Raw genomic sequence first — 27,206 nt, 5'->3', positions numbered from 1 at the left:
GATACACTTGTAATTAATCTAAATATTCAAAGAATGGAGAACTATTCCTTCTCTAAATTTGGAACCTTTCTTTTTATAGAGAACTAATTATAGAACTATATACTCTTTAAAAAAGTGTATTACTATCTCTCTGATTTGAATCAAGAAAACTACATACAATTATCAAGCTTTCTCATTTTAGCTCGAGTAAAAAAGAAAAGATAAAAGAGAGGAAAGAGTTTAAGGTAGACGATAAGAAAATCAAATATACATAATTTTAATAATGAAAATTCTAAAGCTTTTAAATTATTTTTTATCACTAGTTCTTCTTTCTTCATTGCAGCAAGTACCTATCTTTGCTTACCCTAAGGTAAGTTCTCAATCTGGCCATCTTGATTTCTTAATGATAAACATGATTTTATTAATCATAAATCATTTAAAAACAAAATTATTCTACTTAAATTAGTTGTCACATTACTAATTTACTCCCCTCGTTTCCTAAAGATCTTCTCTCTTTCCGTTTAAGTGCATTTTCAAAAGATCTTCGCTCTTTTACTTTATTCCTTATTTGGAATTTGTTTTCCCCTTTTTACCCTCTCATGTGCCTATCATATGGTCCACCATTACATTATTAATTCAATTTTAACCCCTTTTTATTTGTTTATTTATTTTAACCCCTCTCTCTCCTACTTTACCCACCCCACATCCCACACAACTGGATCCTCCTTGATATCTGTAGGAACAGTAACAAGGAAGATCTTTAGGAAACGGAGGGAGTAAATTACAATTATCAATGTGACTATGAAATCCATATAATAAGGCTAGTATATATTGAAAATGTTGATTGTAATTTTGTTGATATTTTTCATATGTAGCACTACATTATCTACTTAGGATCTCACCATGCGGAACCTCGTTTATCATCTAGTTCTGAAATTATTACAAACTCGCACCATGAATTGATTTCCTCAGTATTAAGGAGGTATGAGATACAACTTCTTAAATATATGTTTTTTATTACTTCTTTAATTTCTCTTTTTCTTAATGAGTACATTTATATTTATATTCATGAATCTATGTAACAGTGATTCTAATCCTTCCGAAAGGATGATATATTCTTATAACAAGATTTTTAATGGCTTCGCTGCAACTTTAAATGAAGAGGAGGCCAATGAACTTGCAAGTAAGACATATGATACAGATTAATATTAATGTTTTTGTTCAAATTTAGCTTTCTTAATTAGTTCACCACGCTCGCTCGCGTTTTGTTCTCATTTCTTGGTTAACATTAAAGTTTTATTAGGAATATTACAGATAGTAAAATGATGATAATAACTTTAGCAATATGTTATTATCTTAGGAATACTTTCAATAAGTATATAATTAGTATTAGGAATCTATATTACTTTATTATCCGTAACATTCCTAATAAAGTTCAAGAGAAATTATTTACCATGCTTAATAGAGGTGTCCGAAAATACCCTAACCGAGTTACTTGATCTAAAAGAGGCACGATAAGGATTAGGCAATAGGCCCCATTTTTATATTTAAAGACTACTAGGGTACCCAAATTATTATTTTTATGTTACTTCAGTGCTCCCCACTTGGTCAATTATTCCTCAATTCTCATTAGGGGTGCGTTCGGCTGTGAGGAAAGTCTTTTTCAGGAAAATTATTTCCCTCTATTTGCTTTGGTAGGATCAAGCAAGGGAAATTATGGGTTAAACTTCATTGTCCAAGGGTAGAAAATTACTTTCCCTAGGGAGGCAAGGGAAGCCACATCTCCCCCACTCTATTAAACAATAACACAACATAAACACAGGATAATGAGTTCAAAGGAAAGTCATCAACCAAACAAATTAAAGGAAAATTAGAATGATTGAGTTTTTCGCTAGATGTTGGAAATATTTTCTATCCAACCACACACCCTAGGTTTTTATTTTAATTAGCTTTCACACTCAACTTCTATTTTCTTCAATAATTATTTTCGCTTTAATCTTCAATTATTCAAGAATGATTGGTTTTGTAACATAATGGATAAATTTGTTCAGCCAAAAATATGGGATTACTTACCTCAATTTTATGTTTTAGTGGTGTGGTTCATTACAAAGTGTTGATAAGAAATTGAAGATGCAAAATTGTTTTTTATTTTGACATCAGCTGAAACAAAATAACTAAGAGATAGGCAAAATAGTAGCTAGAGAAACTAAATGGAGAACTAAAGTTAAACCAATGTTGTGCGACAATATGTGCTTGTTAATCTCAAAGGAGGTTCTTGGAAGGTGTAGGATGGGCGACCGCATAAGGCCCTGGTACTAGAGGGCCCCCGAAATTTAGTACTTAACCTAGTACTACGAATATACTAGTTAAAAATAAAGTTGAGTAGTTGGTAAGATAACGGGTTTTTCATCAACCGGTATATAATTCGAATCTTGGTGAGTCTGTTTTGTGAAGAATATCGATTTTTTATCTTGACATTTTTTTTCTACCGTTCTTTTTTCCTAATTTCATTCGTCCCATCTTTGCAAATCTAAATTTTTTCCGATATATAAAAAATTATAGTCTTATAAGGCATTGTTTGATTCATCTGAGTTACTAAATTACGAAAATCAAAATTTGACAATCTTTACTAATATATAACTAAAGATATTAATGATACATATTTTACATTGGCACACATGAAAAGAAGATATGGCAAATCCTTTTGGGGACGGAGGATATACTATAGAACTCTATTTAAAAAAAACATGACAATCCTATTTGGTATTATTCATGCTCCTATAATGTTCCTCTTTTATATAGATGATGTATAATTTTTTTTAATGTTTGTAAAATTAAGTGAAGGTTTACCTAATACTTAAGAATGGGAAAGTGAATTCAATATGTTATTAAGAAACAGTACTCCTTAAACCTTTTTCAAACACTATTATAATAAAGGGCAAAGAGAATAGGTTTTATAAAACATATTCGGAGCATACCATTTTTCTGCTAAGCGCTCTACAAAGTTTATAGAACTATAGATAGAATCCTTGTTTATGCTTAGTGGTAGAGAACAATTGTCTGGCATAAGCTCTCTCTATTCCTTTCCTGAAATTGGAAAAAAGAGTAAACAACAAGTGTCATGCTTAACCCTTCTGTTTTGCATTACAATAGAGAACATTTACCTGAGACAATGCCTTTTTCTTCTTCCCTTTTTATTAAAAAAAACACGCCTAAAATCACGTATTTCAACATTTCTTTAATTCAAGAAATTATCCCTTCAATTCTTCTCCAAAACCTATATGTCTATCAATTCCAACAATTACAAACCAGATGCACTCAACATATGATTTTCAATATACTCCATAAACTGGGAAAAAAACATCAACGTCTGTGAACTAAATTCAGTAGATAATTGAGAAGTTGTAAGTCTTGTAACACTCTGACCCTAAACGGGCTCGATTCTATCTTCACTAATGCAAATCTAAGACCAACAATTATCCTCCCATACCAACACAAGTTCTTCCAATGTACTTTTCCTTAAGTACACCCTGATAAATTTCATAAAAGGTCACCCATTTGAAGACTACTCCCAGCCAAGCAGACTTGACTTTGGAGTAATTTAGGAAATGAACTCTCTAAAAAAAATATATTTTATTAGTATAAGTAGTATGCTAAATGTCTTTTAAAACAATAATCATGAGGGATATTAAATACCCCACTTCAGGCAAGCAACGACCTCGTTTCACTTAGGACTTCACATGTTCGGCCCAACATGTGGTTAGCCCCAGTCTAATCACTAATAACATATTCTACCACAACCAATTATATAGCTCCAGCATCCTCCCCGACTAGGCAACTAACCTTGGAGTCGAGTTTATCATTAACCAATGCGTATCTTGGGCCAACAAGTGTCCTACAAACAAAGACAAGTTCTTACTGCACATTTTGTCATCACTTTTGTGCATCATGATAAACATCCTCGGTTGTAACCTATCCTAAGACTACTCCTACCCAAGCGCAGTTAACTGTAGAGTAACTTAAAAAATGAGATTTCTAAAGAAAGATGCATCTTAGTATTATAAGTAGCCTGCTAAATTCAATTTAAATCAATCATGAGAGGTATTAAAGAAGCAATCAGAGGAAACAAACTCAAATAAACAATAAAATTTGAGAACTTTTGAAAAAACATCAGTATACATGACTTGAATATTATTATTATTATTATTATTATTATTATTATTATTATTATTATTATTATTATATTATCATTATTAGTATTATTATATTATTATTATCATTATTGTTATCATTATCATTACTAAAAGTTATATATAATAGTAATAAAATAATAATACATAGTAATACTAGTAATACTAGTAATGCATGGAATTAAATTTTCGTATAATTATAGATTTATGAGGGTATGAGGAAGATGTGGTAACTCAGTGGAGTACCACCTCGAATTTTAGGACATTTTCCCAGGGTTCGAATCCTCATCCCAACAATATATTAGGGAATTCACTTGTGGTGGCAATGGGCCTTTAGACTTGTTATCTTTCGACTGTTTAACCTTGTACCCAACCTCTGTGTTAGTGTGCTCTGCATGCTAGTAGCTTAGTAGGGGTTGGTATTCGGACTAATTATCTTTTCTAATAAATAAAATAATAGATTTGTGAGGATATGTATAATTTTACTTGGTGATTTTCTTGCAGAACATCCTAATGTTGCATCGATTTTTGAAAATAGAAATCTTAAGATGGCAACAACTCAATCACTGGATTTCTTGGGATTACATTATCCGCCGAAAGAGGCACCAGAATCCAAAGATTCGATATGGGAGAAAGCAAACTACGGAGATGGCATGATCATAGCAAATATTGATAGTGGCAAGTTTTTTTTTGCTTTTCCCTTTTGGAACTAACAAGTTTTTTTGGCTTTTTCTTACCCATCTTTTCATATTGAAAAAAATTAACAACAGTTCGTTCATTTTGAAAGATCTATTGTTTATATCAAAGCGGTCCCAACTTTGTGCGAGTTTCTTCCCAAAACGGTATTTCAAATAAGTTAACTTGCGAAATTGGTCATCAGATGAATATTATGTGTTCAAATAACCTTTTTAGCAATTTAACTAAGCTAAAGAACCGTTTTGAGAGCATACTCCCAAAAAATTGAGACCACTTTAAGATAATTAAAAGTTGGTACCTTTAAAATTGAACACCAACCACATTTGGATCGGGAAGGTCAATTTTTCCTTCTATATTTGAGAGTACCACTAATGGAGAATATAGAACAATTTAATAGAAATAAATAGTTACTAAAATGAATATTATTTGGGCATATTGTTTCTGGGTAACAATGATAGGAAATCACTTGGGGACTCGTATAAGGATATGTCAGCTGGGTACGTCCATATATTGGTTTGAAAAAGGCTAAATACACACTGTTTGGTACCAAACAACATTGTAATGTTTTGTTTTTCCTTTTTTTGGCAACTAAAATTTTCGGATGTGTAAAAACACGCCTTGAATGTGCAAGTATAAGTGTTGGATGTGCAAGTTTAATTTTAAATGAGTACACATATTCTTTAGATGTGCAAACCTAATCATTGGATGTGTAAACACACATTATGGATGTCAAGCATGATTTTAGACGTGCAAGTATAGTCTTGGATGTGCAATATGTTGTTTCCATGTAGAAATAGTCTTTACTTATGCAAACATACGTTTTGGATGTGTAAGCATACTTCTTGTATGTGCAAATCTGCAATCCAGATGTGAAATATAGGTTTTGCATGTGCAAATATGCATCTTGGATATGGGAACATAATTTATGGATGTGCAGACATTGTATTTAGATGTGCAAATATAGGTTTTGGATGTGAAAATAGTATTTCGGATGTGCAAGAATCACTAATTACTTCGATGTACACTTGTTAGGTGAATCAACAAAAGTAAAAAAAAAAAATTGTCAAACTTGTTCGGTACTTAACAATTTGTGAAATAGGTGGATTCTATCAACTTCATAACAACAACTTAATAATGAAGAAATATATTTCACTTTACAATTAAAAAAGATTCAGAATCTTTGATTACTAATTGTTTTTGTAAAAAAATAAAATGAAATGTATATACTCAAATAATCAGTCATTTACGGGTTTTTTACTACCTGTTAATAACAATTTCCTCCTAACAACTATTGACATATATTTTGGACAGGTGTTTGGCCGGAAAGTGAGAGCTTTTCTGACAAAAGCTTTGGCCCTATTCCCAAAAAGTTTAAAGGAGCGTGTGCAAATGAGCACGATCCAGCATTCAAATGCAATAAGTTAGTGGTTTCAATTTAGCTTATTAGTTTGAAAAATTAATATATAATTACAATTCGAAGTTGTGTTAAACAATGCGAAACCAAGCAAATCTTAGTTTTGGTATAGTGGTAAGATTTTGTACCTCACAATCTTGACTCACAAGAGATACTACGCTTGGGTAAATTAAGTTGCGCAATTAATATTGCGATGTATTAATATACTTGTCGTATACGTATTTCAGGAAGTTGATAGGAGGGAGATACTTTTACAAAGGTGTTATGATACAAGCTAAGTCAATGAACGTGAGCTTTAATGATACGTTGAGCCCTAGAGATGATATCAATGGTCATGGCACTCATACACTATCAACAGCTGGAGGTAATTTTGTCCCTGGAGTTAGCTGTCATGGACTAGCAAATGGGACTGCAAAAGGAACGGCACCAAAATCACGTGTGGCAGCCTATAAAATAATATGGAAATCTCTAGTCCCTGATGAAAAAGCTATCACTAGTGAAATGGATATGTTGGCTGCTTTTGAAGCTGCTATGGATGATGGCGTAGATATCATTAATTTGTCCATGGGACCAAATGAATTTGTGGAATATACAAAGGATGCTGTTGCAATTAGTACTTTTCATGCTATGAAGAATGATATTCTCGTAGTCGCTTCTGCATCAAATACTGGACCCTCGCCACAAACAGTTGAAAACACAGCCCCATGGGTGTTAACTGTTGCTGCATCAACTGTAGACAGAGAGATTTCTTCCTACATCATTTTGGGAAACCATCTAAAGATCAAGGTACATACATGTTTATGTTTGTGACAACCACACACACACACACACACACACACACACACACACACACACACACACACACACACACACACACACACACACACACACACACACACACACACACACACACACACACACACACACACACACACACACATATATATATATAATTATATATATATATATATATATATATATATATATATATATACTTCTTCTATTATGAAATTCGTGGAAGAGCTTCATATTTCAAGCACTATCTCGTTTTTTCTTTCTACACTTTAAATGACCTAATTAACCCTCCCTCCAGTAAAATAGTACACCAATAATTTCCACATCAACTTTTTACAATAAATTAAATTAATCTCTACCCTACATTATACACCTAGCTTTCATACGTCAACGAACCTTACCTTACTATTGTGGTCGAATTTGCTGAAATTCATATATATATAGAATTGTGCTCCTAACTACTCTAATATCTTTGATTTAACTATTGTAGGGTAAACGATTTGTTGAACCTTTAGGCCCGATCGATGATAAATTCTACCCATTAATCAATGGTGCAGAAGCTCATCTTCCTAACGCTAATATCACTGATGCGTAAGTTAGCTAATTCCCTTCTTTTTGCTTTATATCCTATCTTATACAATTAATTATCATGTCGATAATATAATATAAGCCAGCTACAAACCATTATGAAAAATTAGATTCCGAAATTCATAAATATTAGTTATTTGTTCCATTATACTTGTAGTTTGAATTTGTTTGATATCAAACATGTAATTTTGTTTGTCTGATACGTATTATGGATCTAGTTTATGGTGTGGAAGTTCAGCTCTGGATCCCGCCAAGGTCAAAGGAAAGATTTTAGTGTGTCGTTATACATTATTCATTACAGAGTCCGCAATGGATACTATTGATAGCGTGTATGCCAGACAACTTGGCGCTGCCGGTCTAATCTTAGCAAGTGACGAGAAGCTAGGATCACGCATTTTACAGGGCCAAGTTCATCTTCTCCCAACTGTTATTATTAATTACAAGGATAGCGAAACTCTTTTTGGCTATATCAACTCCACAAGGCAAGATCTATTATTAACTCTTAACTATATACTTTAATTTCGATTTGGGTTAATAATAATAATAATTACAACGCATGTGACAGGAATCCTACTGCGTCATTCACTACAGCAAATACTTCATTGGGAACAAAGCCTGCTCCGATCATGGGTTGTTTCTCATCTAGGGGTCCAAGCAAACTTAGTCCTGGAATTTTAAAGGTTCAAATCCTTCATCATCATCATCTTGTCTACTTATTTAACTGTTATCTTATTTGACCTGGGCAAACATAACTAACAAAGAAATTAACATAGTGACCAAGTTAGTTACTTAATTACATACCCATTCTTCTTTTTACTTTAAATTAAAGTAATTTTTAAAAATTATAATAACTTAAAACTTGACTTTTATTTCTATTAATGTATGAGAAAAGAAGTTGATGCCATATCTATTTAGATTTATTTTAAAATTTGTTTTAAATATAGGAAAAATTGATCAAAATAATTCCAGATCATGGGCTTTTTATAATCCTCATTCCTAATAAGGAGTTATGTCTAAGTAACCCAATTATAGGGGCTTCTTTCAAATATACTCTTTCTACTTTCTTTCCCACATCTGACATGTAAGAATTCAAGTTATCCCACCTAACAAACTAGATACAAAGAACCAAAGAGAAAAAGAGGGAGTACGCTATGTTCTTTTTCTACTCTATTTTTGTTTCTTACCTAGAAATATGATTTGGAATTTTGATTGAATTTAATTTTTTTTATTTTTCCAAATTTAAATTAAGGTTCTAACTTCTAACTAATGAAGTAATCTATGCGTTTAAGACAACTATTTTGATATGATTGAGTCAAATTTTGATTTTTCATATGGATAAAACTTGGTTGATGAGTGGGTAATTGAGCCATTACTGATATAATTTAATATAAGGGGATATCCAACTCAACATTAAAAATTATTTTTAATTATCTGTTAGGAGTGGGTAATCCACCAAGTGGGTAGATATAGTATGTCCTCGATTTTCAGCTAAAGATCAGAATTGCTTCTAGCCACCACCAAGACAACCATTGATGGCCCTCATGCTTAAGTGTAATTGGTTCATGTTAATTAAAAGCTTAATTAAATTCATTATCAATTTATAAGAGCTTAAATTCATCACTTCCTCCGTTTCAAAATATAAGGCACACACAATGTTAAAGTTCGAACTTTGACCGTTAAATACTTTCAATTTATGTGGATAAAAAATTTAAAAAATTGATATAATTATAGTATTTTCATGACCAATCTAACGGTATAATTTTTATAATTTTACTTATCATACTATGAGAGATATTTATGATCAAAGAAAATTTTCGTAAAGAGAATGCCTTATATTTTGAAACGGAAGGAGTATCAATTACTACACCTATGACCTAACCACTAGGTAGAGTGTAGACAATCTACTATTAATAGAACATTAAAAAAATATTAATTATGTTGAATTAAATTTCATAACCACTCTCAATAAGTCTTTATTAGTGATGGGTAGTCTACCCGGCGGATAGACAAAGTTTTTTCCCCTCGAATTCATTTTTGGTGCAGTTACAAATCATGGTTGCTAAATGCAACCTCACTTTACTAATGCGGCCTAGTAAAATATCTAAAATACCCCTCATAATTTCATTCACCATCTACCAATTTCTGCCTAGTTTCTCCCTCTACCGTTTCTCTGGCTTTTTTCGTTGTACCAATTTAATTTATAATAATTCCTCCATTTTCGAGTGATTTCTCCATAAGAACACAACAAATTCACTGATTTCTCTTCCTCCTTTCTCCATTTTCGTGGTTTCAAAACAGCAAACAGTAAATTGCGAGTTAAAATTTGTAAGAAAGCTGCGAAAATTATTGAAGGTTCAAATTTACTATTTCGTGCAATCTGCAGGAAACAGAATAGACTGTTTCGTGCAATCTGCATGAAACAGAATAAACTATTTCGTGCATATTGAACGAAACAGTCTATTCGATTTCATGCAGATTGCATGAAATAAGGCAAATCGATGCATAATAATCGCCCGATAATGCATAATGACGAAAAAAATGAACAACAATTAGATTGAAATTCGCTTGAGTCAAAATTATCGTCCATTGAGTATCAGATTAAAATTTGTGAATTAGGTCGTCTATGAAGTTTTTTCCTCTAACAGTTAGAAAGGAGGAGGAGAGAATATTTTGAGAGAGAGAGAGAGAGAGAGAGAGATTTTTATATAAAGAATTTGATTATAAGGGTTTTTTGGGCTGCGTTAGTAAAGTGAGGCTGTGTTTAGTAACCCCAATTAAGACTTGCATTTTTATATTAGAGATTGCTCATTTTTTTTCTAGGTTTGAGCGAGGTTGACGGTGATCGATTTTAGTTGATATATTATTGAAGGTCGATGTTGTCGTTGCCGAGTTAAGTGTTGTGGTTGAGTTTGGTTGAAGAGTAAAGAGAACGGGTTATACTTTTAAGCCGTTGAAGTTCATGAGCAGCCGAGCAAGGAATTTTAGAGAATCTAGGTGATGAGTAGGGAATCTCTATTATATATCACAATAGAGGTGGAATATAAAAAAATAGAAAAAGTAAAAAGTAAAAATAAAAAAGAAATGTAAGTACTTAATTAATTAAAAAAATAAAAAGATAATAAAGACAAAGCAAAAAGATATCATTTAAAATTTCTGATTTAGTGGGATAAACTGATTAAAAACATAAAAATTCATGATTCATTAGATGTATTTAACAATTAATTTAATTTTCGACATGCTTTTGCATGCATCGAGTGCATGACTGGTTATAGAAAATATTGACTGGTTATAGAAAATATAGGTGATGAACAGGGTACAATGGTAACTTTGGGAAAAGGAATCGTTTTAGGCCATGCACTGTGAAATGGAAAGAGAGAGAGAGTGTGTGAGAAATTACTTGTTTAATCAAGAACAAGTCGCACCGGAATAATTTTTGAGACGTCTCCAATAGTTGAAAGTTGAAACTATTTTAGAATAACTTGGTATTGAGATTATGAAAAGTGGAACTGTTGAAGTTGGAATTATCGTGGCCAAACATTCCTCAAACATATATAAATATTAAAATTGTCTATTATTACATAATTACAGGCCAATTACTATTATTTAAAATTTATTCTCAAAGCATTGCTTTTAGTTAAAATGAGTTACTTTTAAGTTAAAAGAGGTGACTTTTCAAGTTGAATTGGGTTACTTTTGAAAAAAGAGTAACTATTAACCCTAAATTGGTCACTTCTATACAAGTAATAGTTATATATTTAGGGGAAAAAATTATCCTTGTCTCACAATAATTTATTATACACTCATTTCATTCAAGAACTTTTTATTAAATATATAGTACAAATTTTTTTATTTTGAATAGAACAAAAACCCTAACAAAAAGAATATATTGTTAGGAATAAACATTGTAGGCGCTAACAAATCAAATAATCGAATTTGCAGAAATCAATAAACAATAATAAAGAAGTAGAACGATAAATAACATTCAACATTACTGTGAAAACCCTTCTAACAGGGAGAAAACCACAAACACTGCACTACGACTTTGAATATGAGATGATGATACATAGAGACTATTCGATCTTTCTAGACTCTCTAATCTCTCTTAGAAGTCCCTCGAAATGAATTTCTCTCTTAATTAATAAATTTTTCGACCTTGACAGCCTAATAACAATTTTTGTAGGTTACTATTATAGTCCAAGTGAAATACGTAAAATCGCAAAATATTGAATTTCATTAAGGAGCTCCTGCTCCTTCTTCATTAAGAGTGAGCGTTCTACGCTCGCTCAAAATTTCTGCCTCGAATATGATAAAATCGATGCACTGAGGTATTGGCACTCCTCTAGGTTACTCCTCTCTATTTAGTTATTATTCAACAATCGTCACTATAATTCATGATTTATGTCTACATCCATATAACCAATAAAATCCCACTTGGAGACCAGTATAAATGACGATTACTTCTCGAATAAATATAGTCATCGATCCTGATTTGTCATCATCACGTTTCATATATCACCAACACAAATCTACTTCCTCCTCATAAAAAAACCCAGATTGAGACCTCACTCGACCTCGAGTCTCGATCATTACAACACAACTAAAAGGACTCTTCATAGTTCTATAAGCATTCCGGCGACACTACCATCCTAAGAACCCTTCTTTAGGATCCATTTCTCAAGCACCAGTCTCATGTGTGCCATCTTCACCATTTTTATTCCACGATCCTCTATAGAAAAAAGAGACACCAACTTTAACCCTACAGTATTCTTCATAAGCTTACTATATTCAAAATTCTGACCGATAGACACCACCCTTGGTGAAGTTTCCCTCCTCCCTTCCTTTGCTACCTTTGTCATGTTCCTTTTGATGAACATCACTCCACTACTTACTTCTCGAGCTATTACAAGAGCAACCATAACAACTTTTCAGGAAGCAGTCTCGAACTCTACCTTGTAGCAGGTTGTCAAGTTGACTAATAAGTTTTTCTTTGGATCAAGGATGAAATTAACATCCTTAAATTGAAACATATGCATACTTGCAAGCTTCAAACTCACATCTCCCTTGCCCTTTAACCTTCAATGGTCTACTATACGCAAGGTACACCATTCCGAGCTTCTCATATCTCACATTCTGAAAAACTCTTTGCAAGGCAAAAACGAAATGAAGAACCGAAATCCAAGATCTGTGAACTTGTTAAGTTCAATGCATTGCATACAACCAAATTAAAGCATCAGGAAGATGCTCCGTGACAGAGTTTGTCCAAGCATCACTTTCTTCATCACTATTTTGATCCTCATTCTTCTTTTTCTTCCCCTTATCAGTTTTTTGCAATTCACTTTCTCATATAGTGGCCTTTATATATATATATATATATATATATATATATATATATATATACATATATATGTATGTATATATATATGTATGTATGTATATATATGTATGTAATCCCAGCACTCATGTTTTGCCTACCAACTCTTCCACTGCTCTTACCCCTTGACTTTCCTTGCTTAGATCTCCAACTGTGTCTCCTCCCGCTGCAGAATTCATCATCAATCATTTCAAGGTCAAAAAATGAAGCATCAGATATAACTTATCTAAAAGATAAGGTTTCTTGTACGTATCTAAAAAAGTCTTGATCAACCTCACTGTTGTTTTCACGTCAATATTAAAGCAACAAGCTTTTTCCAATATCAATTGAACCACACCTAATGCTTTACGATCCAATGTCGTCCAACGTCTTTCATTATTGCATGCTTCTTCAAGTTGGTACACATCTTTAAGGTATAGATAATCCTCAATCTTCATCTTCTAAAATTTGAAATCCTACCATCAATGTTATTGATCCTCACCCATCCATTTTCTAGTATACCAATTCAACCAATACGATCTAGCTGTACAACTATTCAAGATAACTCTAGTACCACTTGTTAGGAATAAACACTGTTGATGCTAATAAATCGAGCAATCAAAGTATGATTTGTTGAAAACAACAAACAAGAATAAAGAAATCAAGAAATAATAATATAAAAAAGATTAATGTGGAAACCTTTCAAAAAGGGAGAAAATCGCAAACTCGGCTCTTTGAATATGAGATGATGATACAAGGAGACAATTACATATCTACATTGTCCATAATTAGAACTCTCTCTAGAAGAATTTCTTTCTCAATCTACAGTCATATTGTCTCAGTGTTTATCAAGAAAATGTGCTCCACGCTCGCGTCTAAATCTACCTCAAATTTTTGAAACTAATGTGCTGAGGAGCGAGCGCTATGTGGTCGCTCCTCTCTGTTTTCCCCCCTTAGTTTTCTTCAAATATCTTCTATCGATTTCATAGTTACTATCTCCACACCCATATACACAATATATATATATATATATATATATATATATATATATATATATATATATATATATATATATATATATATATATAAGTTCATATGAAAACCACCCTTATGATGAGAACAGTGAGAATCTCTCATTTTTCCTTATTTTAAGAATACTTTACTCATTTAGCAATGTTTTTGGTCATTTTATGATTTGCTTAGTTTTTTTTTTGTTTATTTAACATTTTTATGTTCATTTGACAACGTTTTTGCTCATTTTATGTATCTACTCATTTTATGCTTTTGCTCATTTTTTTTTTTTGCTTAATTTATGAACTTTTTGCTTATTTTTAGTGGTTCGTACCATAAGAAGATTTCATTAAAGCACAACAATATATATATACATATGTATATATATATATATATACATATGTATATATATATATATACATATGTATATATATATATATACATATGTATATATATATATATACATATGTATATATATATATATATATATATATGTATATCTATATATATACATATGTATATGTATATATATGTATATATATATATATATACATATGTATATATATATATATACATATACATATATATATATATATATATTTTGGTACTAATTTTCCTATTTATCTACCGTACAGCCTGATATTACTGCTCCTGGGGTAGATATTCTCGCAGCCTTTCCTCCTAGTAAATATAAAACTCCATACTTTATGACAAGTGGAACATCCATGGCAGCTCCTCATGTAGCAGGTATTGCAGCTCTTATTAAAAAAATTCATCCTGATTGGACAACTGCAGCCATCAAATCCGCAATTATGACAACTGGTACGTACATATATTACGGTAAATTATTAGTGTCTCATCATGAGTTGCGAAAATGGCATTTCACAGGGCATTATTGACATTTCATGCAAAAGATAAATGTATGACTAATCCATGAAGCTAGTACCAAATTTCATTAAAGTTGGTACCAATACCAAAATAACGCTTATTGGTACCATAGTGTAAGTAAACTTTGGCATCAACATGAGCTTTGGTACCAGTTATACTTACTTGGTACCAAAGTGTAACTAAACTTCGGTATCAACTTTGAGTTTTGGTACCATTTATACTTACTTGGTACCAAAATGTAAGTAAATTTTGGTATCAATTTTGAACTTTGTTACCAATTATACTTAATTTGGTACCTCCAAATACCAATTATATGTCATTTTGACATCTAACAATGAGACGTCTAGTAAAACTCATACATTAAATATATACTTGATAAAATAAATGCATGATGCATATGGGTATGGAACCTCACTAGTCATCATTTATTTATTACGATTCTTAATATTATTGCAGCAAGTCCCCTAGACAACACTGGGATGCCAATACGTGACTGTGATAACGCGAGTGCTGCCACACCTTTTGCATATGGGACGGGCCATGTGAGACCCAACCTTGCAATGGATCCCGGATTGATTTATAACCTCAATCAATATGATTACCTTAATTTCCTTTGCACATTCCCTCATAACAATACAATCTTGGAAAAGTTCAGTAAACAACATTCTTATAAATGTCCAAGCTCCTTCAATATCTTGGATTTTAATTATCCCTCCATATCTATTCCTAACTTTACCGGCAAAGCAATTGTTACTCGAGAGTTGACAAATGTTGGACAGCCAGGCACATACATTCCACGCATCGAAGCACCCACTGGGGTTTCAATTGTTGTGGAGCCTAAGACTTTGGTGTTCTCTAAAAAGGATGAACAAATCAAGTTCAAACTTATTTTTACAGCTGATATTAATCATCTTCCAGTGATTACATATTTGGAAGTTTGGTTTGGTCTGATGCTAAACATGTTGTCAGAACCCCTATTGTAGTCAAGGCCCAAAAAGCCTAAGTTAATAACCAAGTGTAATTTTTTTTTTAGGAAAATAACCATGTGTAATATACTTCTACTACTTTAGATTCCGTGTGATGGACAAATTTTATTTAGTTGTTTTTTTGACATCGAAGAAATTGTACATTAATGAAAAACGAAATTACATCTTAATGCTAAAAACAACCAAATGAACATAAAAAACTAAATTGAGCGGAACTCGCTCTTACACAACAACTGCAAAAACATAAATAACATAAACTAAAATAAAGCTGCTCGATCTGGTGGATGACGCTTCTTCTGGTGGATGACGATCGCCAGAATCCGGATAAAAGGAGTAGGAGAAGAGAGCTGATTTCACGAGCGGGGTAACTAGGTACCAGCGAGATTATGAACTCGCAACAAGACCAATGCCAGTGACCTTCTGTCACCTGGAATTCGATGGTCGAGTTTGTTGAAAGAGTCACATTCTTGTGTGATGTAATACCCTTTTGGAAGGGTAATGCAGGCTTCTCCTGTGAGGAGAAGCTAAATAAGTTGACGCGCTGTAACCCCAATTGATAAATGGGGGGCCGCCTTCAGATTTCGTTTTGTCAAGGCAATGATAAATAAAATCATTACCAAGCGAGAATGAAATCTAACCAAGGTTAGATATGGAAGAACCATCCTATTATTAAAATCGGATAAAACAAACCCCAAACATGAAATCGCTTGCCACGCAAACCCTAACCAACTACAGAGACAGATTGATGTAACAATTACCACCACCATAATAATCAATAACACCATACTAATCCAACCAAAACCTCGACAACGAAATCAGTTAACTAAACTTAACGTGGGTAAAGGGGACGCACTTCAAAGAGCCAGAGAAACACCAGGTGAAGGGGGATAAAGGCACCACCACCTACAAAACACTAAGGGGGGAGGGGAAGCCAACCACCTTGAGAAACACCCTACACAGCAACACTAAGGGGGAAAAGGGGAGGGGAAGCCCTGTAACTGTACTTTTCCTTAATACAACACTAAGGGGGGGAGGGAAGGGGAAGCCGTACTTTACTGTTCCTTGATACACACTAAGGGGGAATGGGGAGGGAGGCCCAAAAAACGAACAATAGGGGAGGGGGAGACATTAACCACGAAATAGGGGGGAGGGAAACACTAACCACGAAACATGGCGGGAGGGGAAGATGGTGGAGACACGGCTGGACAAGAGGCGTGAAGGGAAGATGCGTCCACGAAAGGAGGGTGGCGGAGAGGAGGCTGGAGGGAGCAGCTATGATCGGAAAAAACCTCGATGGTGATACGATGAAGCCGACGAAAGCGATAAAAAAAACCCCGATAGAAAAGGCGAGAAAAACCGGCAAAAAACCGACAGAAAAGGCGAAGGAAAAGCAACGAAACTCGCCGAAAACCTGCGCGACGCCGGATCTCCAACGAGTTTTAGGGTTACAATGAGTGTTTATAGAGAGAAGGCAGAGGATATGAAAGAGTAAAGAGAGAAAAATGAAGGTGACCCCATTTATGTTATTACATACTACTGGTAATTATATTTAATTGTTAGGAAAAAGATGAAATGACAAATTAAATCTCTACGAATAATATATTTTACATGTTCAATTTTTCTATAATAAACATATACTTTTTCTTCATTATTCAATATTAAATTGTGATATTCTTAAAGTTAAAAATCATAATATTCCATAATATTCTTACGTCAAGATATTTTACTTCATTATATCTAAAAAACATTTGTACACCATTCAACCATGACACAATAATTGAGGAGAGCAAAGAAATAGACTAAGATTTAAAAATGACCCCATGTGATAGGAGAGACAAAGAGAGAATATATTATCAAATACGTGTGTCAATATTGCAAATAATATACAACTTACTTACGCTTTGTTCTGTTCAATTTATTTTAATTTATTTCAGAAAAATAAGAGTAGTTCAGATAAGATAAGCTCGGATAAGATAAGTTTAAATAAATAAAATAAGTTTAATATAACGAACTAACTATGTTAGGCAATACAATAAATTAAAATATAAACCTAAGTAAGTAAAATATGATTGATAATATGTTGTAATGTTATGCTTCTTGAACTTGGAAACTTGGTCATTTTATATGTGATTTTATAAATTTTAAAATGCCTCATACACGTAGAAATGAAATATTGATTACAATTCCTAGCATAGGCACATTATCTTTTTTTTCCTTTAATATAACTTATAAAAATTATGATATGTAAATGCAAATTGATGTTACTATTTATTATCTTAGTGGTTTGCTTGAAATTAAAATTATAAAAATACGTTTGCTGCGTGGAAGGCAGCCTTGCTGCAGTTTATTTTCACGCGTGGTTTCAAGCAAAAATTTTAAAAAAAATTATAAAAAAAAATGTGCCTTAAAATCTGCCATGATTCATGGGCAGTTCCAAATTTTTTAGTTTGGAATTTTAAAAACAGTGATTTGAGAAAGATAAGTAAATTTCAATTATGTTAATTATTTATTGACTTGGTCATAAATTTAATCAATAATCTGATTTTTTAATCTAATTAAAATTAGTTAGGCTAGTTTTAAAGGATAGAATCTTTAGGTAATTAGATATTACTTAAATTCTTTATCCTCTTGCTTTAATTAAGAATATTTGATATTTTAATTGTTGGCAAGTATAATATGTGATATTATTATGTGGATTTTTATATTATGATATAATTGCTATGTATGACTAGTATGGCCAAATTAAGTTAGAAAAAAAATCTGCGTATCCTGATGTATTTTTGTAATTTTAAATACGATCTGCGTATCATTAAGTATTTTTGTAATTTATTTAATTTAGTTATTATTTAAATTATTTTGATATACTTATGTAATCCAAAGAAGAGCCCATCAAGAGAAGGCCCATGGCTAAGGTGGATGGAGATCCATGAAGAGTCCAAGAAGGAGCTATTGATGCTTAGTTCTTAGGATTAGGGGCCATACTAGATCATTTTATTTTTGCATTTTGTTATTCTTTAAAATGCTTATAAGTTTATTGTATGTGTTGGTTATGCGCCGAGTTCACTAATTCATAACAACATAATAAACATAGGCCCCGTAAATATTAAGGTTTGCTTTTCCAAACATAAAGTACTTATAAAATCCTTAATTAATAGTAATAGGTCATGCCTCCGCAGGTGTTATCATTAATTTTGGGATATAAGGTAAAATTGCGAATTTTACAACTTAGTTTGGTTGTCCTTAACAAATTATCAAAAGCGTTTTGAATTTTAAAGCAAGAGATATTTAAGCATGCGATGTTTATCCATCTAAACAAGAGTGATAAATTATTACAATTAGTCAAAGAGTTTACTTACCTTGATAATGTAACGTTAAGATAAGGCCTCCTTTTGCTTAGTGTTGCATATTGATAGGATCTTGTAAACACTTATTCATAGGGGACTTTAATTTTGAATAGGTGGTCAACCTAGAAACGTTTTACATGTTTTAGGTTGCTTTATAAACATAAAATTAAACTTTGCTTTATTTTTCTGTCTGTAGATATCATGTCTAATCACAACAACAACTCCGGTTTCAACATTCGTCCTTTTCTGGAAAGGGGCAGACTGAATGGTGAAAATTTCCTTAATTAGGAAAGGACCTCAAGACTCATTCTGCGGTTTGAGGGTCGAGAGGACATCTTAGATACCCCACTTCCTGTAGTAACTGATGAATCAACGGAGGCAGAAAAACGTCATGCCAAACAGGCTAGTAATAAGTCTATACCAATCACTTGCTTGATGGTAGCAACCATGGAGCCGAACCTCTAAAAGAGGTTTGAAACCAAGGATGCTTATACGATCATGCAAGAGCTGCGGGGCCATGTTTAAAACTCAGGCCCGAGTTGAATGGTATGAGACTAATAGGGAGATTCTTGAATGTCACTTGGAGCCCGGTCAAGCTGTTGGCCCCCATGCTTTCGAAATGATGGGTCTTTTCGAAAACATGGAACGACTTGGGTTCCCATATAGGCTTGAGTTGACTACTGACATTATTCTCCACTCACTGCCTGACAGTTTAGTCAGTTCAAAATGACCTATAATATGAATGATTCTGAAAAGAATTTGCAAGAGCTGCATGGATTGTTGGTCAATGCTGAAAGGAACATCCCTAAGGTTGAACCAAAGAAAAAGATTCTAATGGTTCAAAAGGGAAGGATTTCAAAAAGAAATGGGTTAGAAAGAAGGACAAAGACAAGCAAGTTGCCGCTGTTGCTGAAAAACCTAAGCCAACCGCCAAGCCAAAGGTCGCTGCGGAAAGCAAGTGCTTCCACTGTACAAGATTGGACACTGGAAGAGGAACTGCCCGGTATACTTGGAGGAAAAGAAGTCTGGGGCTACACTTCAGGTATATATGTTATAGAAATCAATTTGACTTCTACTTCTGATATGCCATGTTTATATGGCATTCTTGACGCTTTTTCACTACTTACTAACGGGATTTGACACAAGTTTTGTAATGATATTGATCTTTTTCTCTACTATGTTGTAATTTGCTCTTTATTTGAATCATTTGAGCTCATTTGTGTTGGAGAAAGTTCAAGCTGGAAAGTTAGCATGTCGAAGAAACTCTTTGAAGAAGTTATCATAGTGAAGCAAGGAAGTAAGATGTGTGCTTGAGGTTTTTTGGTATGAGCAAGTCAATTTTCAAGAAGGGAGATGAGAAGCTGTACGGCCAAGCCTCCGCGGTCGCGGGAGATTTCATTGCGACCGCGACGATTTATGGTAGAAAAGTGCCGAGAGCTCCTCCGCGACTTCATTGCGGGCGCGGACCCCTTCCGCGGGCGCGGTGCTTTCCTCCGCGGTCGCGGACCCCTGTAACAAGGAATCGGCTTTTCGTCTTCCCCTATTTTGCTGATAAAAAGAACACTTCGTCTTTTGTGTTGGAATATCTTTTTTCATCTGGTTTTGAAAAGAATTCAAATAAAAATTTGTAATCCTTTATATTATGGAGAACTAATCTTCCATCTTGGTGTATCAATCGAATCAACCATTTCAATCAACTTGTGAGTTCAATTCTTCCTTTAAATTGCTTGAATGTTGATGATTCTTCATGTTCTTCATGTTTGATTGTTTTTGTGCTTAAGTTAACTTGATCAATTAACTTTTTGCTTATTACGATCTCTACTATCTAGATAATTGTCTGATTTGAGATTATCTAGGTTTGTAGTTTATGCCCAATTATCGCACGCTCGTGGATGATTGAGTATAAGAAGAATCATCATATAATTTTGCATTGCCGCTTGTGTGAATGCTAAATTACCCTATTGGAATCTCCCTAGTTTTTATCTAATTTTTTAATTAAACCTAGAACGCTCTGGCTAGGTTGTTACGCCATTAAGGGTCAGATTAGAGCGCTCGCTTAGTCTTACCACTACGTTAGGGGAGATTGAATCTTATGATTCACAATAGGGCGTTCAAGTAACTTAGGTGTTGAATTGTTCAATGATCAAGGGTTGAATTGGTTGTGAAGATTGATTGCCAAGTTCTCGTTTATTATTTGATTTTCCTTGTTTATGCTTTATTTGTTTCAATTTCATTCCTCAAAACCCCCCCTTATTGTTACTTAGCACACGTTTAGTCAAACCAAACCTACCTTCTCCGTGGATTCAAACCTTACTCCCTTATACTACGTTTATGTAGGGTAGTATTGATTTATTTGCGTGTTAGCCGATACGACTTAGGCCTCGCCAACTTCTTTATTTGATACCGGTTGTGGTTCTCACATAGTTAATGATGTGCAGAGACTAAAAAGAAGTAGGAAGCTGGCAAAGGCGAGGTAGAGCTACGCGTTGGAAATGGAGCACGAGTTGCCGCACTTGCAATAGGGAGCTATAGTCTACCCTTGCAATCTGGGCTTATTTTAGAATTAAATAATTGTTATTTTGTTCCTGCAATAACTAAGAACATAATTTCGATTTCAGTTTTGGATTTTGAAGGGTTTTGTTTTGAAATAAAGAACAAGTGTTGTTCCATTTCTTACAATAATATGTTCTATGCCAAAGCTAAATTATAAATGGCTTATATGTGCTTTATAAGTCATTACCAGTATATAAATAGATAGCAAGAAACAGAAATCAAATTATTCCAACCTAACCTACATTTGGCATTGTCGAATGGGTCATATAAACCAAAAGCGCATTCACAAGTTACAAAAGGATGGTATAATTCCATCATTTGATTTCGAATCATTTGATGTATATGAGTCATGCTTAATGGGAAAATGACAAAATCACCATTTACTGGAAAAAGTGAAAGGGCCTGCGATCTTTTAGGACTCATACATACAGATCTGTGTGGTTCTTTGAACACAAAGGCAAGGGGAGGGTTTAACTACTTCATTACCTTCACTGATGATTTGAGTAGATATGGATATATCTACTTGATTAAACATAAGTCGGAATCTTTTGATAGATTCAAAGAGTTTCAAAGTGAAGTACAAAATCAACTTGGTAAGACAATAAAAGCCTACGATCCGATCGTGGTGGTGAGTATTTGAGCCAAAAGTTTGATGATCATCTAAGGGGTTGTGGAATTCTTTCACAATTAACTCCACCAGGAACACCGCAGTTGAATGGTGTATCTGAAAGGAGGAATCGAACCTTGTTGGATATGGTTCGATCAATTATGAGTCTTGCTAATCTTTCTATTTCCTTTTGGGGATACGCTCTCGAAACTGCTGCACACACACTAAATAGGAGCCCGTCAAAGGCTGTAGAAAAGACTTCATATGAGTTATGGAATGGAAAACCTCCAAACTTGTCTTTTCTTAAAATCTGGGGATGTCAGGTCTATGTAAAGCGATTACTATCAGACAAACTTGCACCCAAGTCAGATAAAAGTCTCTTTGTGGGATATCCAAAAGAGTCAAGGGGTTATTAACTTATTACTTCTATAATCGTCAAGAGAACAAAGTGTTTGTTTCTCGTGATGGTGTCTTTCTTGAAAGACAAGTGGGAGTAAACTAACACTCGAAGAAATTCGAGATGAGCAACAACTGGACGTGGCTCACACCATGTCAGAGATGGCCCGACAAGACGAAAGTCATGTTCACACTAGTGGAAAAATAAGGAAGGGTTGCGGTTAAAAAGGCCCTTAAGGCTGCATTTTTTGACAGCAGCGCTTTCCATAGCTGCCCTTCAACATAAAGGAAGGGCTGCGGTTTTACACATAAACGCAGCCCTTTTGGTCTAAAAGGGCTGCGTTTTTGGACTAAAAACGCAGCCCTTCTTCAAGTGAATGGTTGCGTTTTTAGTTCAAAAACCAACCCTTTAAGACCAAAAAAAATAAAAGTAAAAAAAATATTATTATTTTTTTTGCTTTTTTATGTCAAATTGACACAAAATCAATTCCAAACTGATAAAATTATAACAAAATAAATCACAAACTGACATTTATATATAATAACAAAACTACTTCATTATGAAGTTAACCTTTCGTAATGAAATTTCTAAGTATCTTGAACCTCGAACCATCATATATTCAATAAAAATAATATTTTACAAATCTTAATTACAATATATATATAAAAAATTAAAATAAAGCTATTAAGGAAAAATGAAAAAAAAACGAAAAGGATAAAAGAAATAGATGTACAAAAATACATTAGAGATACATAGAATTAATGAAAAAAATGAGACAATGACATTAGATCTTGAAACCCTAACTTATGAAATGTCGGTGCAGGAGATGGTGTGGACTGGCACCACGAACAACGGCCAACACAACAGCGCCGGTGGAGACGAAAGAACGCTGGTGGAGACGAACGCACGCCGGTGGAGACGAACGTACGCCGGTGGATACGAACGCCGGTGAAAAGGGGCGGAAACGAGGAGATGAAGAGAAGGGAGAGAGAGATTAGATCTGGATGCGACTTTGCGACGACAGAAAATCGGCGAAAGACTTTGCGACGACGAAGACAGAAGACCGGCGAAAGACTTTGCGACTTTGCGACGACGACATAAAAGACCGGCGAAAGACTTTGCGACTTTGCGACGACAACGACAGAAGACCGGCGAAATGAGGAAGACTCAAATTGTTGCATCAAAACTATGAGGAGAGTTAACAGAGAAGATGAGAGGAGGGAGATAGAAGTTAGGCGTGAAGATGAGAGGAGGGAGATAGAAGTTAGGCGTGAAGATGAGAGGAGAGAGAAGATAGGGCGAAATGAGGAGAGAGAAGATAGGTAGGCGTGAAATGAGGAGGCAGATGTTTGTTGAGTTTGTGAGAAACCCTTAAAGTCCCCACAATTCTATTTAAATAAAGTTATTAAAAAAAAAGCGCATAAAGGGCTGCGTTCATTTAAAAAACGCAGCCCTTTATTACTTAAAGGGCTGCGTTTATTTAAAAAACGCAGCCCTTTATTACTTAAAGGGCTGCGTTTTAAAAAAATCGCAGCCCTCTAAGTAAAATAAAGGGCTGCGTTTTTAAAAAACCGCAGCCCTCTAAGTAATAAAGGGTTGCGTTTTTTTAAATAAACGCAACCCTTTATTACTTATAGGCTGCGATTTTTAAATAACCGTAGCCCTTCACTGATAGGGCTGCGGTTAGCCCAAAAACCGCTGCCCTTCATACAAGAAGAGCTGCGTTTTAAAGAAAACGTAGCCCTTCCAGCGGAGCCCTTCCTTTTTTTTCCCTAGTGTCAAGAGATGATGTATTCAACGCATGAACCTCCTACCGTCCCACTTGAACTTGATTCAAGCGAAAATCTTCAAACAATTAAAGAAAACATTTCTCTTGATGCTCAAGCCCTGCGTAGGTCTAGTAGACCAAGGATTCCAAACAAAAGTTGGTTGATTTCCTAATGACTGAAAATTCTGAAATTATGATTTTAAAAATTCAGAACCTATTACCTACAATCAAGCTGTTGACGTGGCTCAGACTCTGAGAAATGGCTTGAGGCCATGAAATCCGAGTTAGACTCCATGTCTGAGAATAAAGTTTGGACACTGGTTGACTTGCCTGTGGGGTTAACCCTATTGGATGCAAGTGGGTGTTCAAATTAAAAATAGACAAAGATGGAAATGTCTATGTCTACAAAGCAAGACTGGTTGCAAAAGGATTCAGACAAGTTCATGGTATAGACTATGATGAGACCTTTTCTCCAGTAGCAATGCTTAAATCAATTCGGATACTTTTAGCGATTGCTGCATTTTCGATTACGAAATTTGGCAGATGGATGTCAAAACCGCATTCTTGAATGGGTTCTTGAATGAGGATGTGTAATGACACAACCTGAAGGTTTTGAAGATCCAGAAAATCCTAAAAGGGTTTGCAAGCTTCAGAGATCCATTTATGGATTGAAGCAGGCATCTCGGAGCTGGAATCTTCGGTTTGATGAGGCAATCAAACAATTTGGTTTCATCAAAAGCGAAGAAGAATCTTGTGTTTACAAGAAGTTTAGTGGAGCAGCTTAGTCTTCTTGGTTCTGTATGTAGATGACATACTAATCATGGGAAATGACGTACATACCAATGCTTGAGTCAGTCAAGGAATGGTTAAAAAGTTGTTTCTCTATGAAGGACCTTGGAGAAGCTGAGTACATACTGGGAATCAAAATCCATAGAGATAGGTCTCGAAGGATGATTGGGCTAAGTCAAGAAACTTATATTAAAACTCGAAGAGAGATTTCGTTCCCATATCACATGGCATATCGCTTAGCAAGAGTTAGTGCCCGACTGAGCCTGATGAGTTAAAGCGAATGAGTAGCATTCCTTATGCTTCGGCTATAGGGTCTATCATGTATGCCATGATAAGTACTCGACCTGATGTTCATATGCCTTGAGCATGTGTAGCAGGTTCCAAGCAAATCCAGGAGAAGCACACTGGACTGCAGCTAAGAGCATCCTTAAGTACTTGAGGAGGACTAAAGGCATGTTCTTAGTATATGGGGGACAAAGTGAGTTGGTTGTTGAAGGTTACACGGATGCAAGCTTCCAAACCGACAAAGATGATACCGCTCTAGTCAGGGTATGTCTTTCGTCTGAATGGAGGACGTGAGCTGGAAGAGCTCAAAGCAAAGCACTGTAGCAGACTCTACGACAGAATCAGAATATTTAGCAGCAGTTGAAGCAGCTAAGGAAGCAGTTTGGATAAAGAAGTTCTTGACAGAGCTGGATATCTACCTAGTGCTTGGAAGGAATTGAGTTGTTTGTGACAACAATGGTGTATTGCGCAAGCAAAAGAGCCAAGGTCACATAACAAGTTCAAACATGTGATGAGGAAATTTCACCTCATTCGAGAGATAGTTGACAGGAAGGATGTCAGAATCTGCAAAGTTCATACGGACGAGATCGTGGGTGATCTGCTAACTAAACCACTACCTCAACCTAAGCATGAGTGTCACGCTAGGGCTATAGGCTTGAAGCAAATGTTAGAGTGGCTTTAGATTGTACTAGGTTTAGAGAAACTTGTTACAATGTAAAGACATGGTTTTGCTATTCACTAGTGGAAAAAAGCAGTAGGGCTGCGCTGAAAATGGTATGTAGGGCTGCGCTTTTAGAGGGCAGCCCTTTCCATCGCAGCCCTTCATTATTCAAGTAGGGCTGCGCTAGAAAAGCGCAGCCCTTCAAGACGAAGGGCTGCGCTTTTTTCAAAAAGGCGCAGCCCTTCCTAGCAAGAAGGGCTGCGCCTTTTTTAAAAAAGCGCAGCCCTTCTAGCAAGAAGGGCTGCGCTAGTTTAAACTAGCGCAGCCCTTCTTACTTGAAGGGCTGCGCTATTTTAAACTAGCGCAGCCCTTCACTATATTTTTTTTTTTATTTTGCTTGCACACAGCCTGCACATACCAGCAGCACAGCCTGCACCCACACACCAGCCCCACCCCCACCCATAACCTCTCTTGGACAAGAAAAAAAGCAAATTGCAATACGATAATAGATGACAAGTGGAGAAAGGTAATAATTAATTCAAATATATTAAAATAATGTAAAAAGTGTACATAGGTGATAGAAACTAGTTAGTACATTATTGTTGGAGCGAAATCTCATCCTATGCAATCATCGGTAATGTAGGACGCTAACTTATCCGAACTTCGTCAATTTCTTCCTTGGTGAAGTTCCTCAAACGTGGTATGGAACTAGCATAAACCTTGCAAAACAACCAAGGAATAAACATATACAAAAAGTCAATCATTTTACCGTAGTTAGTACTTCTAAAAATGACATATATCTTTCCCGAAATGGAAAATAAATGCAAGCCTAAAAGTCTACACACTAGTTATATATATATCTCATATAATCATGTTCAAAGAGAATTTGAGGTTAAATCACTTCA

The 27,206-nt window shown here is 34.4% G+C and overlaps 1 pseudogene; it reads left to right on the top strand.

Annotated features, from left to right (window-relative positions):
• Positions 1 to 262: 262 nt before the first annotated feature.
• On the top strand, positions 263 to 15,914 carry LOC125496463 (subtilisin-like protease SBT5.4; annotated as a pseudogene).
• Positions 15,915 to 27,206: the final 11,292 nt, after the last annotated feature.

This window comes from Beta vulgaris, chromosome 4, assembly GCF_026745355.1.
Source record: "Beta vulgaris subsp. vulgaris cultivar EL10 chromosome 4, EL10.2, whole genome shotgun sequence".
Lineage (NCBI taxonomy): Eukaryota > Viridiplantae > Streptophyta > Magnoliopsida > Caryophyllales > Amaranthaceae > Beta > Beta vulgaris.
The sequence above is the reverse complement of the archived record's forward strand: the minus strand, read 5'-3'. Positions and strand labels throughout refer to the sequence as shown.